General features: G+C 40.0%; 1 protein-coding gene across 1 annotated transcript in view; it reads left to right on the plus strand.

Moving 5' to 3' along the window:
- Positions 1-12,608: 12,608 nt before the first annotated feature.
- LOC126236496 (uncharacterized) overlaps positions 12,609-13,339 on the plus strand; it is a 93,258-nt gene continuing 92,527 nt past the window's right edge. The window contains exon 1 of the mRNA XM_049945852.1: positions 12,609-12,778. The gene's annotated coding sequence lies outside the window, so the exon portion shown is untranslated. The remainder of the gene's footprint in view (positions 12,779-13,339) is intronic.

The following is a 13,339-nucleotide window of genomic DNA, read 5'->3' on the forward strand; positions in this document are numbered from 1 at the left end:
GCTAGTGCACAGCGAGCGTGAGTAATAATAATAATAATAATAATAACAGAAACAAAAAGTCAATTAAACTAAAAATTCCTCATCGTATAATTCATTATTAATACTTTTAATTTTTTTAAATGTATTGTATCTCAATTGAACCTAGCCATCCTGAAAAAAATGAAAATACCAACTAGTTATTAATTTCAAGTACCTGTCTGGTAAAAGAACCTTAAACTCATTACTAAGTTCCACACAAAGTTTTTCTCCACATCAAGTTTTAAAATATTTATATCCAGTAATGTTATATAAAACATTTACTTATAGCACACTAAATTTCATAAGCAAATCAGGAATACTTACATTATTGAGCTTCCTGAGTAGGGGCTCCATCTGTAATACAAAATTTTATTAATGAAATTTAAATTTTATAAATAGAAATCTCAGGAAACAACAACAAAAACTGAAAGAATTTATACAGTTGCAGTAATTACAGAAATGATATGTAATAAACCTCAAGTTCACTTTTTCACTTTTTAAAGATGATGAAGAAGAAGAGATCCCAGATTTTGACTTTGATAATGATGAAGAAGAAGATTACAGCAACAGTGCGTACTGTCCATATTGCAATGCATCTATCTTGTTTTCCAAAGTGTATGTTTTATCATCATGAGTGCTCAATATTTTTTATCTACCTTGACTGAATAAATTTCTTGTTTGATGTTTGATATTAAATTAATTTTTTGTATTGTTCAGTATTATTAAACAAACAATCTTTATAATCTCCTACTTTATTTTATTTTTAAAAACATATTTCTTGACTCCTTTAGATTTCTTCTCCTCCTTGTCACCAACTTTATAAGCATACATTTGTGCTCTCAAACCACAAAATTCTTCTGTTATCTTTCCATTAAAACCATCTTTCATTTTTCCTACAACTTGCCTGTTTACTTATGGAATATTATATATATTATATGTTGGATAGTCTCTAGTACCAAAATTATCAATCATTAATTTCGTGTCTTCATGTATAACTTCTGTCTATGTGTTGTAGATATAACTGTTCGTATCTCCACAGCAAAGTGCAATATTTTCACCTTATTTGGGTTTCATACTGCTATAGTGAATTCATACATCAGTTCTTTACAAAAGTCAAGTGTACTCATAACAATGTAAACTGCTTTATTAAACATAAGTTTAGTTTTATTCACGCAAATCACAGCAAGATTTTCATGAAATGTTGTTCCTCCTTTGAAGCTTGGCTTTGCCACAAGTCTCCACCTGAAACTAATTTTATATCCACTATGTTGTTAATATGTTCCACTTTAAATACTGAATGATTCATCAATGTTGTTCTTTGCTTTCATCCTCAATTCTGCATTCAAATATATATATATATATATATATATATATATATATATATATATATATATATATATATATATATTGTTTCAACCAGTCAGATTGTTTAAATTTTAAAACTCTGTGTATTTTTGTTATCTTCAGTCCTAGAGACTAGTGAATGACGTAATTATCTGTGTCACCTAGAGCAGTCTACAACTAACTTTCTTTAGTTCCAGGCAAAATTTTATTTTTGGGAACTAATGTTATATCTGTTATGTAAATCATGCACTTCTCTAGGATATTCTAGATCAGCTTCAAATATGAATCCAATTCCAGAAGTACCTGACATCTCACTTTTTTCTTTTTTTTTCAATCAAAAGATCCTGCGTTAACCCAGTCAAATCTAGCATGCAATACATATTGACTCATAGCATGGGTATACAGATTGTTTGTATCTAAGTATGCTCACTAATTTTATATCTTTTTTTGTCATAATCTTTGATATATTTCTTACTTACCTCACACACTTTTACACCACTGGGTTACATGACTTCTTGTTACTTTTTCTACCATTAGAAGAGGATCGTAATAATTCTAGTGCTTGTCAAGTCATTTTTAGCATTCCATCCTAAGATAAACCAGGTGCAGTATTACACCAAGTTGCATTCAAATCGTATACTTTCATGAAAGTTTTTCTAACATTTTCAAAAACATCAGAAACATCAGTTTTACGTATAGATCACATATTTACCAAGATTTTTCATATAAAATTTTTTCCAAACTAATTTTGTGTGTTTGTAATGTTCGTCGCTTCTTTCACAATCATTCAGTTTATTATAAGATTCTTATCTCTATAGAAACTATGTTTCTTCAAATTTCTTCCAACTATGCATGTAGTCATAGGGACAGACATCTTCCTTCATTACTAGATTGACTAGATTTTCCAGAAAAAGCTTTTTAATATTCGTCATTTGACTCTTTTTCAAATCTGATGAAAATCTGTCAAGTCTGTCAAGTGTTGAAGCCATGAATCTAAATGTATCAACAAACTTCATCCTCGAATTTTCTGTGTTCGCCTGATATTTCATGGAACAATCTAAGCACTGGAAAAGTTTTAAATTTTACATGTTTAATCAGTGGTTCTGACATATTACATTAGGGTTCCATATCTTTAATTGGCTGCTAGATCATTTACTTGTTTATTAGACGTTATGAAACTGCCACTGGTGTCTCTATTTTACATAACCACTATCACTGATGGACAGATCTCAGGGGGCATCCCTTAAATACGTGAGCTCTGAGCTCTAAATGAGTGGGGGGGGGGGGGGAGGTATTCGGAAAAATCTCACCAAATCTCATTTGAAGTGGGTGTATAAAAATTACAAAATTAATCCTGAGCATAGACGAAATTACAGTGCCCCCCTGCTTTATGGCCCACGTGAACTGTAATGAATGACTTACACATTTATATGCCTGGGATTCCTCAATTTGAAACAAGTGCCGCACAAGTGTCAGATTTCATTCGGAGAGTTCCCTGCCATGCCTATCGACATCACTGCAGCCGGCCGCGGTGGTCTCGCGGTTCTAGGCGCGCAGTCCGGAACCGTGCGACTGCTACGGTCGCAGGTTCGAATCCTGCCTCGGGCATGGATGTGTATGATGTCCTTAGGTTAGTTAGGTTTAAGTAGTTCTAAGTTCTAGGGGACTAATGACCACTGCAGTTGAGTCCCATAGTGCTCAGAGCCATTTGAACCATTTTGACATCACTGCATGTCAGTCACTGAGTCACTCGTGATACACTGCAACGTATATGAAGCCGATGTTATTGTGTTCGACATTAGTTTGTATCAAAATTTTTACAGTGCCTATGTTAAGTGGCATGCCAACAAATCGAAGCACACATGCCAGCAAGAAGTTAATCGTTTATGTGAGGAAGCTAAGTTGAAGTTCATCAAGAAATCTCTTAGTGATCATATACATCAAGAGTTTGAAAAGCTATATAATGATACAGTTCAAAGTAACTAAGGATTCAATGACATTTAATGCTTGTAATATATCAATAAAAAGTCTATTTTAATACCGTTTTCGTGCAGCTTTAGAGTTGGCATTTTGAAACAGTGTTTTTAACATGTGGTAAAAAGACCGTTTAATACACCTTCTCAGTAAAACATATTTTTATTAGTTTTAATCGGTGCTTAAGACAAAATTACAAAATTTCATGTTTAGGTAGTTTTACCTGACGACGGAGAAAACCTCACGCGACGGAGAGGGGGTCCACTACATCTCACCAAATCTCACAAAGGGAGGAGGGACTGTCCAAATTTTAAAAAACAATCCTCATGTAATTAATGGACACATTCTCAGGCTGGTATTATGCTAAGAAATTTTCTTTTAGAAAGTGTAATAAATACCTTTGTCAAAGTTAGGCATTAGTCAAATTTTCTTGGATCAAATCTAGCGTCTCGGCTTCGATTTCATAGTACACAGCGCCTGCCTTCTGTTTATTGCACGCAGAATTTTAACAGCTCGGAGCGCTAGCATCGTTGCAGTGGACATCTGATGTATATCAATGTGACTTCAGAAATCTACACTACTGGCCCTTAAAATTGCTACACCAAGAAGAAATGCAGATGATAAACGGGTATTCATTGGACAAATATATTATACTAGAACTGACATGTGATTACATTTTCACGCAATTTGGGTGCATAGATCCTGAGAAATCAGTACCCAGAACAACCACCTCTGGCCGTAATAACGGCCTTGATACGCCTGGGCACTGAGTCAAACAGAGCTTGGATGGCGTGTACAGGTACAGCTGCTCATGCAGCCTCAACACGATACCACAGTTCATCAAGAGTGGCGTATTGTGACGTGCCAGTTGCTCGCCCACCATTGACCAGACGTTTTCAATTGGTGAGAGATCTGGAGAATGTGCTGGCCAGGGCAGCAGTCGAACATTTTCTGTATCCAGAAAGGCTCCTACAGGACCTGCAACATGTGGTCGTGCATTATCCTGCTGAAATGTAGGGTTTCGCAGAGAACGAATGAAGGGTAGAGCCACGGGTCGTAACACATCTGAAATGTAACGTCCACTGTTCAAAGTGCCGTCAATGCGAATAAGAGGTGACGGTGACCTGTAACCAATGGCACCCCATACCATCACGCCGGTTGATACGCCAGTATGGCGATGGCGAATACACGCTTCCAATGTGCGTTCACCGCGATGTCGCCAAACACTGATGCGACCATCATGATGCTGTAAACAGAACCTGGATTCATCCTAAAAAATGACGTTTTGCCATTCGTGCACCCAGGTTCGTCGTTGAGTACAGTGGAAACTTTCCTCATGTCGGCACGTTGTAGGTGTCGCCACTGATGCCAACCTTGTGTGAATGCTCTTAAAAGCTAATCATTTGCATATCACAGCATCTTATGCGTAACATGGAAATTTCGCATACAATTGACAAGGGCTACAAAATAAATATTTTAGGGGAATTTGAAATATATAAACATTCCCACCTAATTTCAAAAGATTTGTTGAACGACTAACTTATATAAAAAAAGAGAACTGTTTCGACTGCATAGCATCTCTAATAAAATGTGAAAGTGTTCTCATTCCTTTCATATCTCAGAACTACGTGCCACGTTTTTTCAAATGTATTATATATAACTTCTTTTCATACCCTAGTCATACTTTTTACATGCTTTTATATAATATGTTCCTTGCTCCTAGCACTACAGCTTCACTTGTATATAGATGCGATTCATTTACTGTACATAGTCAATCTGTGCTACCTTATCCAGCTTCTTCATCTCCGAATAACTACTGCAACGTGCCATCTTCCTGCTTACTGTATTCATCTCACGGTCCCCGTCTCTTCTCCCCCCCCCCCCCCCTCCACACACACACAAACAGACCACACACTTCCCTCCAGTTCTACATTGATGATCCCTTGAAGACCAAGAATATGTCCTATCAACCTATCCCTTCTACTAGTCAGGTTGGTCAGACTGTACTTCAAATTTCTCTTTAGGTGATCTACCCATCTAATCTTCAGCATTCCTCTGTAGCACCACATTTCAAAAGTTTCTATTCTCTTTTTGTCTAAACTGTCTATTGTCCATGTTTCACTTCCATACATGGCTACACTCCACACAAATACTTCCAGAAAAGCCTTACTGATACTGAAATCTATATTCGATGTTAACAAGCTCCTCTTCTTTAGAAACGTTTTTCTGGCCACTGCCTGAATCTTCTGTACTTCGGCCATCACCAGTCATTTTGCTGCCCAAAGCAAAACTCATCTACTAATTTAAATGCCTCTTTTCCAAATCTAATTCCCTCAGCATCACCTGATTCAATTCGATTACATTTCATTATCCTCGTTTTGCTTTTGATGTTCATCTCATGTCCTCCTTCCCAGACGCTGTCCATTCCGTTCAACTGTTCTTCCAAGCCTTTTGCTGTCTCTGGCAAAGTTACAACGTCATCGGCAAATCACAAACTTTTTCGTTCTTCTTCCTGAACTTTAATTCCTACACCAAATTTTTCTTTGGTTTCCTTTATTCCTTGTTCAATGTACAGACTGAATAACAACGGGGATATGCTACAAGCCTGTCTCATTCCCTTCTCAACCACTGCTTCCCTTTTACGCTCCTCGACTCTTATAACTGCCGTCTGGTTTCTGTTCAAATTGTAAACAGCCTTTCTCTCCCTGTATTTTACCCCTGCTACCTTCAGAATTTCAAAGAGAGTATTCCAGTCAACATTTTGGAAAGCTTTCTCTAAGTGTATAAACGTTATAAACTTTGTTTTGCCGTTCTTTAACCTATCTTCTAAGAGAAGTCCTCGGGACAGTATTGCCTCGCGTTTTCCTACGTGTTATGTTACGTTTTTAATAATGTCACGTTCAAGTGAATTGTACACTGTTATACGTTCTTGAACAGCTCTTAAGGAGAGTAAGTGGAATATCGAATGAAAAATATGGGGTGCTATTTCAAAAATAAGTACGGCTGTTCTTACTGAATGAAGTTACAGGGAAGGCTGTCAAACCGGCAATGCCCTTGGTAGTTAAACAACATTTACTTTATGCGTTTTGTCAACGGCTGTACCGAGGCGGATACACCGGTTTCCGTCAGATGACCGAGGTTAAAGCACCGTCGATCGTGGCCAGCACTTGGATAGGTTAACGTCCGGCTACGCCGCGTAATGGTTTTTTTTTTCCTCCTTTACCTTTACGGTAGAGGGGACAGAAGGGATGGGGTGGTGGTACGAGGTCCTGGATCAGAAGTCTTTACGCCAATGTCCTGAGTTAAATTCCAAACATCTCCGCAGTATCTCCTGAAGTGAGTGCATGAGACGCTGTTAATGGCGATCAGTCCTTGGGACGGAGACGTTAAGTTTGGCAGACGCCTCGGCGCTCTTCGAGAGGAGAAAGCTGTGTGCTAGCACTGGGATTCACCCTCTCCCCTCTCTCATCATCTCCAGCACGAACACCACGCTACAGTACACACACAGACCTTATAGTTAACTAAACTTATGCAGTACTCCACCTAAAAATTTAACTTTTTTCTAATTTGGCGATTTCAACCGAATTTTAAAAATATGTCTGTCATATAAAATATAGCAGTACGCAAGTTCGAAGTCGAGAACTTCACTGGTTTTCGAGTTATCCGTTTTTAATATTATTTTAATGGCATTTTTGAAAATCAACTTTTGGTACTCAGACCTCAGTTTTCGCATACCAGAATTTTTAGGTACATTCACAAGACATGTACAAAAGTTCTAGCCACTAATTTTATGAGAAATGCTATTAATTTATGTTCGGCATTTTTTCAGTTTTCAAATTTAAATTTTCTTTAATTATCGGTATATAAACGTGGTAATAACACAGTAAACTAAATTTTCGATTATATTAGTGCATAGAAGTATGCAAATACCCCAAAACCACTTCCTGCAAAAATTTCACTGAGACTAGCTAATATTTAGGAAAAAGCTTGGCATTGAACTTAGAAAAACAAACTTACGGGCAAATGGAGCTTAAAATTTTATTAAAATCTGAGTGCTAGTACAAGACACGTACCCCTTAAAATTCACTAGCAGTATACGTTTTGTCTTCCTCCTCCTGTAAGGTTTCTTATAATTTGAAAACCACGGTAGCATTCTTCTCGAATTTTTCCTTCTCCAGGAAGTATCTTGTGGACTGCTTGGTCGGTCATTGGACTCTAGATAAGAACTAGGAGGGTGACGAAGGAATGCTGGCATTCCGCTTTCTTCAGTCTTCAAACATCCCAGACTGAGCTGAGAGGCGGCTTCTACAAGACCCATAACTATCTTTCTTTTTCTTGGGACACTTCGACCAAATGGCACTGAACAAACTTTCATTTTCATTTTGCGTCTTGCCATCAGAGTACCTTGCCAGAAGTGCATCAGATGCAAGCACCGGATAGACCCGTACTAGCTTGATCACTTTGGAAGTTATCAGTGCGCCACGGCCCCTCACGCACTCCACAAACCAAATATTTCCTAGACGTACTCGTAATTCTAATACAGCCAAATCGTTTTGAGGTCTAAGAGTAGACATTCCAAAGATGTGAAATAACCATTAAAATTCAAAAAAACTGACGTTTTAGGGTGGAGTTTCGCCTTAACAGATACACTTACAAAAAAAGCTCCCATACCTCGCGAAGGAAAGGTGCCTTCAGGTGCGGACCATCTATTTTTATTTGGGTGTGGACAAAAAGCTATGTGGGATACTCAAGATAAATCCCACATCGTTTATAGTTAGATAACAGAGTTTCAGTTACAGTTTTACGTATTTAGTAGCTCAACAACACTGACTATTCAGAGTTGTAGTGGAGTGGCCGAGCGGTTCTAGGCGCTACAGCTTGGAACCTCGCGACCGCTGCGGTCGCAGGTTCGAATCCTGCTTCCGGCATGGATGTGTGTGATGTCCTTAGGTTAGTTAGGTTTAAGTAGTTCTAAGTTCTTGGGGACTGATGACCACAGCAGTTGAGCCCCATAGTGCTCAGAGCCAGAGTTGTAGATTCGTTGACTTTTAAACATCGTTCGCCCTCCTGACTCTAGTGCCACCTCAAATATTCACCAGGGGTAGTCATAAAGTTTCAATTATCATCACAAAAACTCATGCTCTGACCACGAAACTTTCTGATGCTGTCAGTCCTCTCCTATATATTGACCCTTTAATGCAACACATTTTTGCCAAAGATGTATGACGTGGCAGTGACCTTGGTTGTACCAGTCTGCAGGTAACGTTCCACCTCATCTCGTCGGAAAATTGGAAATGCCTGCTCATCCGAGGAAAGAGGGAGATGTCACTAGGTGCCACGACACGAGTATAATCAGGGAAAGGTTGGATTTGGTTGCCCAAAGAAGCAGACCGTGTGCTGCCAAGAATGAGTTGGCGCGTTTGCATCGAGCAAAAACACTCCCTCGACAGTTTCCGACGACAGCTTTTCGAAATCTTGATAAGAGATTTCGATAGTACACTCCCGTAACGGTTTGCCCCTTACGAGCATAATGTTAGCACCGTACCATAGAAGTCTCGAAAAACATCCACAATTTCATTTTCCGATTATGGTTGGTTCTTCGCCTTTGTCAGCGATTTTGAGTCCTCTAGTTTCCACTTTCCTTTGTCTAGCGGGCAAAGTGAAAAGCGAGCAGTAAGAATAAAATGTAATGTTCACCAACGGACGTCATGTAGACATCTGTTCAAGGCGCTAGGCAATTTAACTGAGACGTCACAATATATACAGGGTGTTTCAAAAATACACCGATAAACTTCGAGACGATATAGAAGGTGTTTGGAGGAACAAAATGAGGATAGAAACAAGTCTCCGAAAACGTCATCCAACAATGCTAAAGAGCATCTAAGTTAATAGCATCGGCGCCTGTATATGTATGTATAAACGGCGTGCTTCCGTGATGATGTTACAACCTTTCAGAGATGATGGAGAAAGATAAATATATTAATCTGAGGTAAGGAACGAAGGAGTCGGAAGTTATAAGCGGAAACAGTTGTGACAGCTCTTACAGTGGAATGCATGTATATGTAATGGTGTTGCTAAGATTGTAGGGTAGGCACCATTCGGAGTTGGTATTATGGATCAAAACAAGAAAAAACGGTCCAGCAAAGATCGGCTCTAAAATGCCTACCCCCCACCCGACACCCCCCACCGCTGCACCATGGATAGTGAGGAGGATTGCATGCCTCAGCGATGCAGATGGCCGTAGCGTAGGTGCAACCACAATGGAGGGGTCTCTGTTGAGAGGCCAGACAAACATAAGGCAGTTGAACGGAACAGACACTATCTTGAAAGGAGGATATGAGATTAACGTCAACAAAAGCAAAACGAGGATAATAGAATGTAGTCGAGTTAAATCAGGTGATGCCGAGGAAATTAGAATAGGAATTGAGACATTTAAAGTAGAAAATGAATTTCGCTTTTTGGGAAGCGAGATAACTGAAGATGGTCGAAGTAGGGAACATATAAAATGCAGACTGGCAATGGCAAGAAAAGCATTTCTGAAGAAGAGAAATTTGTTAGCGTCGAGTATAGATTTAAGTGTCAGGAAGTCATTTCTGAAAGTATTTGTATGGAGTGTAGCCATGTATGGATGTGAAACATGGACGACAAATAGTTTATACAAGAAGAGAATAGAAGATTTTGAAAAGTGGTGCTACAGAAGAATGCTGAAGACTAGATGGGTAGATCACGTAACTGATGAGGAGGTACTGAACAGAACTGGGGAGAAGAGAAATTTGTGGCACAACCTGACCTCAAGAAGGGATCGATTGGTAGGACACATTGTGAAACATCAAGGTAACACCAGTTTAGTGCTGGAGGGATGCGTGTCGGGTAAAAATCGTAGAAGGACATCAAGACATGAATACAGTAAGTAGATTCAGAGGGATGTAGACTGCAGTAGTAACTCGAGATGAATAGGCGTCCACAGGATAGAATAGCATGAAGAGCTGCATCAAATTTGTCTTAGGACTGAAGACCACAACAACAACAAGATATATGAGCACTTGTTCAAATGCCGGCCACTATGGCCGAGCGGTTCTAGGCGCTTCAGTGAGGAACCGCGCAACTGCTACAGTCGCAGGTTCGAATCCTGCCTCGGGCATGGATGTGTGTGATATCCTTAGGTTAGTTAGGTTTAAGTATTTCTAAGTTCTAGGGGACTGATGACCACAGATGTTAAGTCCCATAGTGCTCAGAGCCATTTTTAACTTTTTCAATAGAGGAGATATGTTTCACAGTACTGAAGATGAACAACTTTTCGTTTATTTTAACGTATGGCTTCAGAGGCCACGGAAGTTTGTAGCATTATAACGGAGTCATACAGGTGGTGGCGACCATATCTTCGACGGTCTGTTGTGTCGTTGGATGATGTTTCCAGACCCGGGTTCCTAGCCTCATTTTGTTCCTGTAGAGAACTTCTGCATCTTCTCGAAGTCTGTCGGTGTAATTTTGAAACACCTTGTATACTCGCTACTAAAAGTCATCATTAATAATCCATCCCAGTTTGAGAAGAACAGCGAGGTACATACCTACAAAACTAGAGGGAAAAATGACCTTCATTACCCGCTGTTTAAATTGTCAGTGGCTCAGAGAGCCGTTCAGTACGTAGCAAAAACATTTTTTTTATCATTTTGCCAATAACATAAAATATCTAACAGGTAGCGAAACAAGTTATAAATCTAATTTAAAATCATTTCTCCTGTACAACTCCTTCTATTTCATTGACGAATTTCTACTTAAAAACTGGTAGCCAGTAAAGAAAAAATTCAATTTCATGAGTAAGATAAAAATAATAATGTTTATTAATCTTAACACTAATCATGTGTAAATATCCTGTAAACTGATTCGGTCCACATCATTACGATACAAGACTTATTAAAATCATGTACGCAACATGTAACTAACTAAACCCAGGACTTGTCCACGGTGATAGGCGGCTAAGGAGCTAGATCTACAGCATACTCCCCAAGCCACCTAACGGTGTGTGGCGAAGGGTACTCTGGCACAACTTATTGATCTCCTCCCCCCAGCCTTCCCTGCTCCACTCGAGAACGGCGCATAAGAAAAATGGCTGCCGTAAGCCTCTGTATTAGCTCTTAATTTCTCGCACTTTTTTTCTTGTCCTGATCTTACCGGAAAGCGTTCTCACGGAATTTCAATAGCAAACCTACCGGTGAAGCACCACGCGTCTCTTGTAATGTATGGGAATGGAGTTTGTTGAGCATCTCTGTAACGGCCTCGCGCCAATTGAACGATCCCGTGACGAAAGCGCCGCTTCTCGTTGAATCTTCTCTCTTTCTATTCTATCAGTCCTGCTTGCTAAGGATCCCTTATTGATGAACAATACTCCAGTACCGGTCCAACAAGCCCCTTGTAAACCACTTCCTTCGTGGATCAATTACTTTTCTTTAAGATTCTTCCTATGAATCTCAGTCTGGCATCAGTTTTAAACACCGGAAGTGTATTCACCAACCAACCGCTGGCCATACGATGGTACTCTGGTATAATGGTGCTCCGTTGTAGACTTTCAGTGCCGGCCGGTGTGGCCGAGCGGTTCTAGGCGCTTCAGTCTGGATTGTTGCACCGTTGTTTTCCCTTCAAACGCAGAAAACGAATTACCGGACGACACCCTACTTTCTCTTCACAGTGCTACGGTACAGTGGCGCGGGGATTTATATGCGTACAAGAACTGCAGAAATATACATATAAAATTAATTACATTATTTTATCGAGGAGTTAATTAAAACCTTATGATTGCCCTCACAGCTGCTATATTCTCGGCCTTCTTTCCATTATTTTAAGTGACAACAAAACATGCTCAGATATGTTTGTTTACTAATTTGGCACTAAACGTCATTTCTTACATATCGTATTTCGTTATCAAAAACAAATTAACTTCAGAGTCTTCACTTTCCTTGTCCAGTCTTCGCAAAAGTTCTCGTTTCTTCGCGTTAGTCCACAAGCATACTGAACATTTTGCGAAAGCTACCTCCTTTCTAACGAAATTGTGGTTTCTCCTATTTAGCGAAATAGTGAACGGTTGTTCTTGTATTCTATATTCAAGATTCCTGGGCAAGGACCAGGGAGAAAGGTCTCGTGCCTGGGAAGCGCCTGCACGGAGCTGCAACCCGGCAGCCACTATTCGGCCCCACCAGTAGGAGAGGCTTGGACGACAGCGGGCGGCAGCAGCGATTGCGACAGCAGCGCCCCAGGCGGCCGGTGCAGGAAACGGCGGCTTGCAGTAGCGGCAACGACGTGCACCTCATTCGACGCATAGCAGCCGCCTACAGCAGCCACTTGTTGCAGCCAATTGGGGAGACCTGCGCCAGGCCAACGCAGATTCCAGGGCGTACGAAGAGCTGCGAACACAGCCGCGGTCCGTGCTCCTGCAGCTATAGTTGAGGTAGGTTGTGGCAAGAGTTGCCACCGGGTCACGGTCGCGCCGCGCCGCGCCGCGCCTTCGCTGCGAATCTCGTATCGGTTTTCTGAACCGCCCTGCAAACTCGCACTGCTGCGCGCCTTTGCGTTATGAGATGTCGTTCGTTGTAATCACCGTACTGCATAATTGTAATAATGTTGTTGAGGTAAAACTAATCAGATATGCAATTTTTAAATCGCAAGGTAATGTAAATCTTATTTTTCCTTTTTAAAGCCAAAGTGTTTCGGAGCTACAGCTCCTGTTTTCAGTGACTGTCATTGATGGTTTTAGGCATTCCATTTGCTTCAGTTTATACTCTCGCAGTAAATGAACAACCATGTTCAGCACTGATGGTATTGCAAGAAAAGCGTGTCAGACGAATTGACTAACAAATACGGTGTTAATGCAAAGCCTGTTTGCTTTAGTCTTGGGAACTTCGTCCGACAAATTTCTTTAATTTTTTTTATATAAACAGAATTTGGCCACAAAATGTACATCTGCATCACTCAAAAACATAATCATTCGCCTAAAAAACTCAAATGGTGC

Source organism: Schistocerca nitens, chromosome 2, assembly GCF_023898315.1.
Source record: "Schistocerca nitens isolate TAMUIC-IGC-003100 chromosome 2, iqSchNite1.1, whole genome shotgun sequence".
In the NCBI taxonomy this organism is placed as follows: Eukaryota; Metazoa; Arthropoda; class Insecta; order Orthoptera; family Acrididae; genus Schistocerca; species Schistocerca nitens.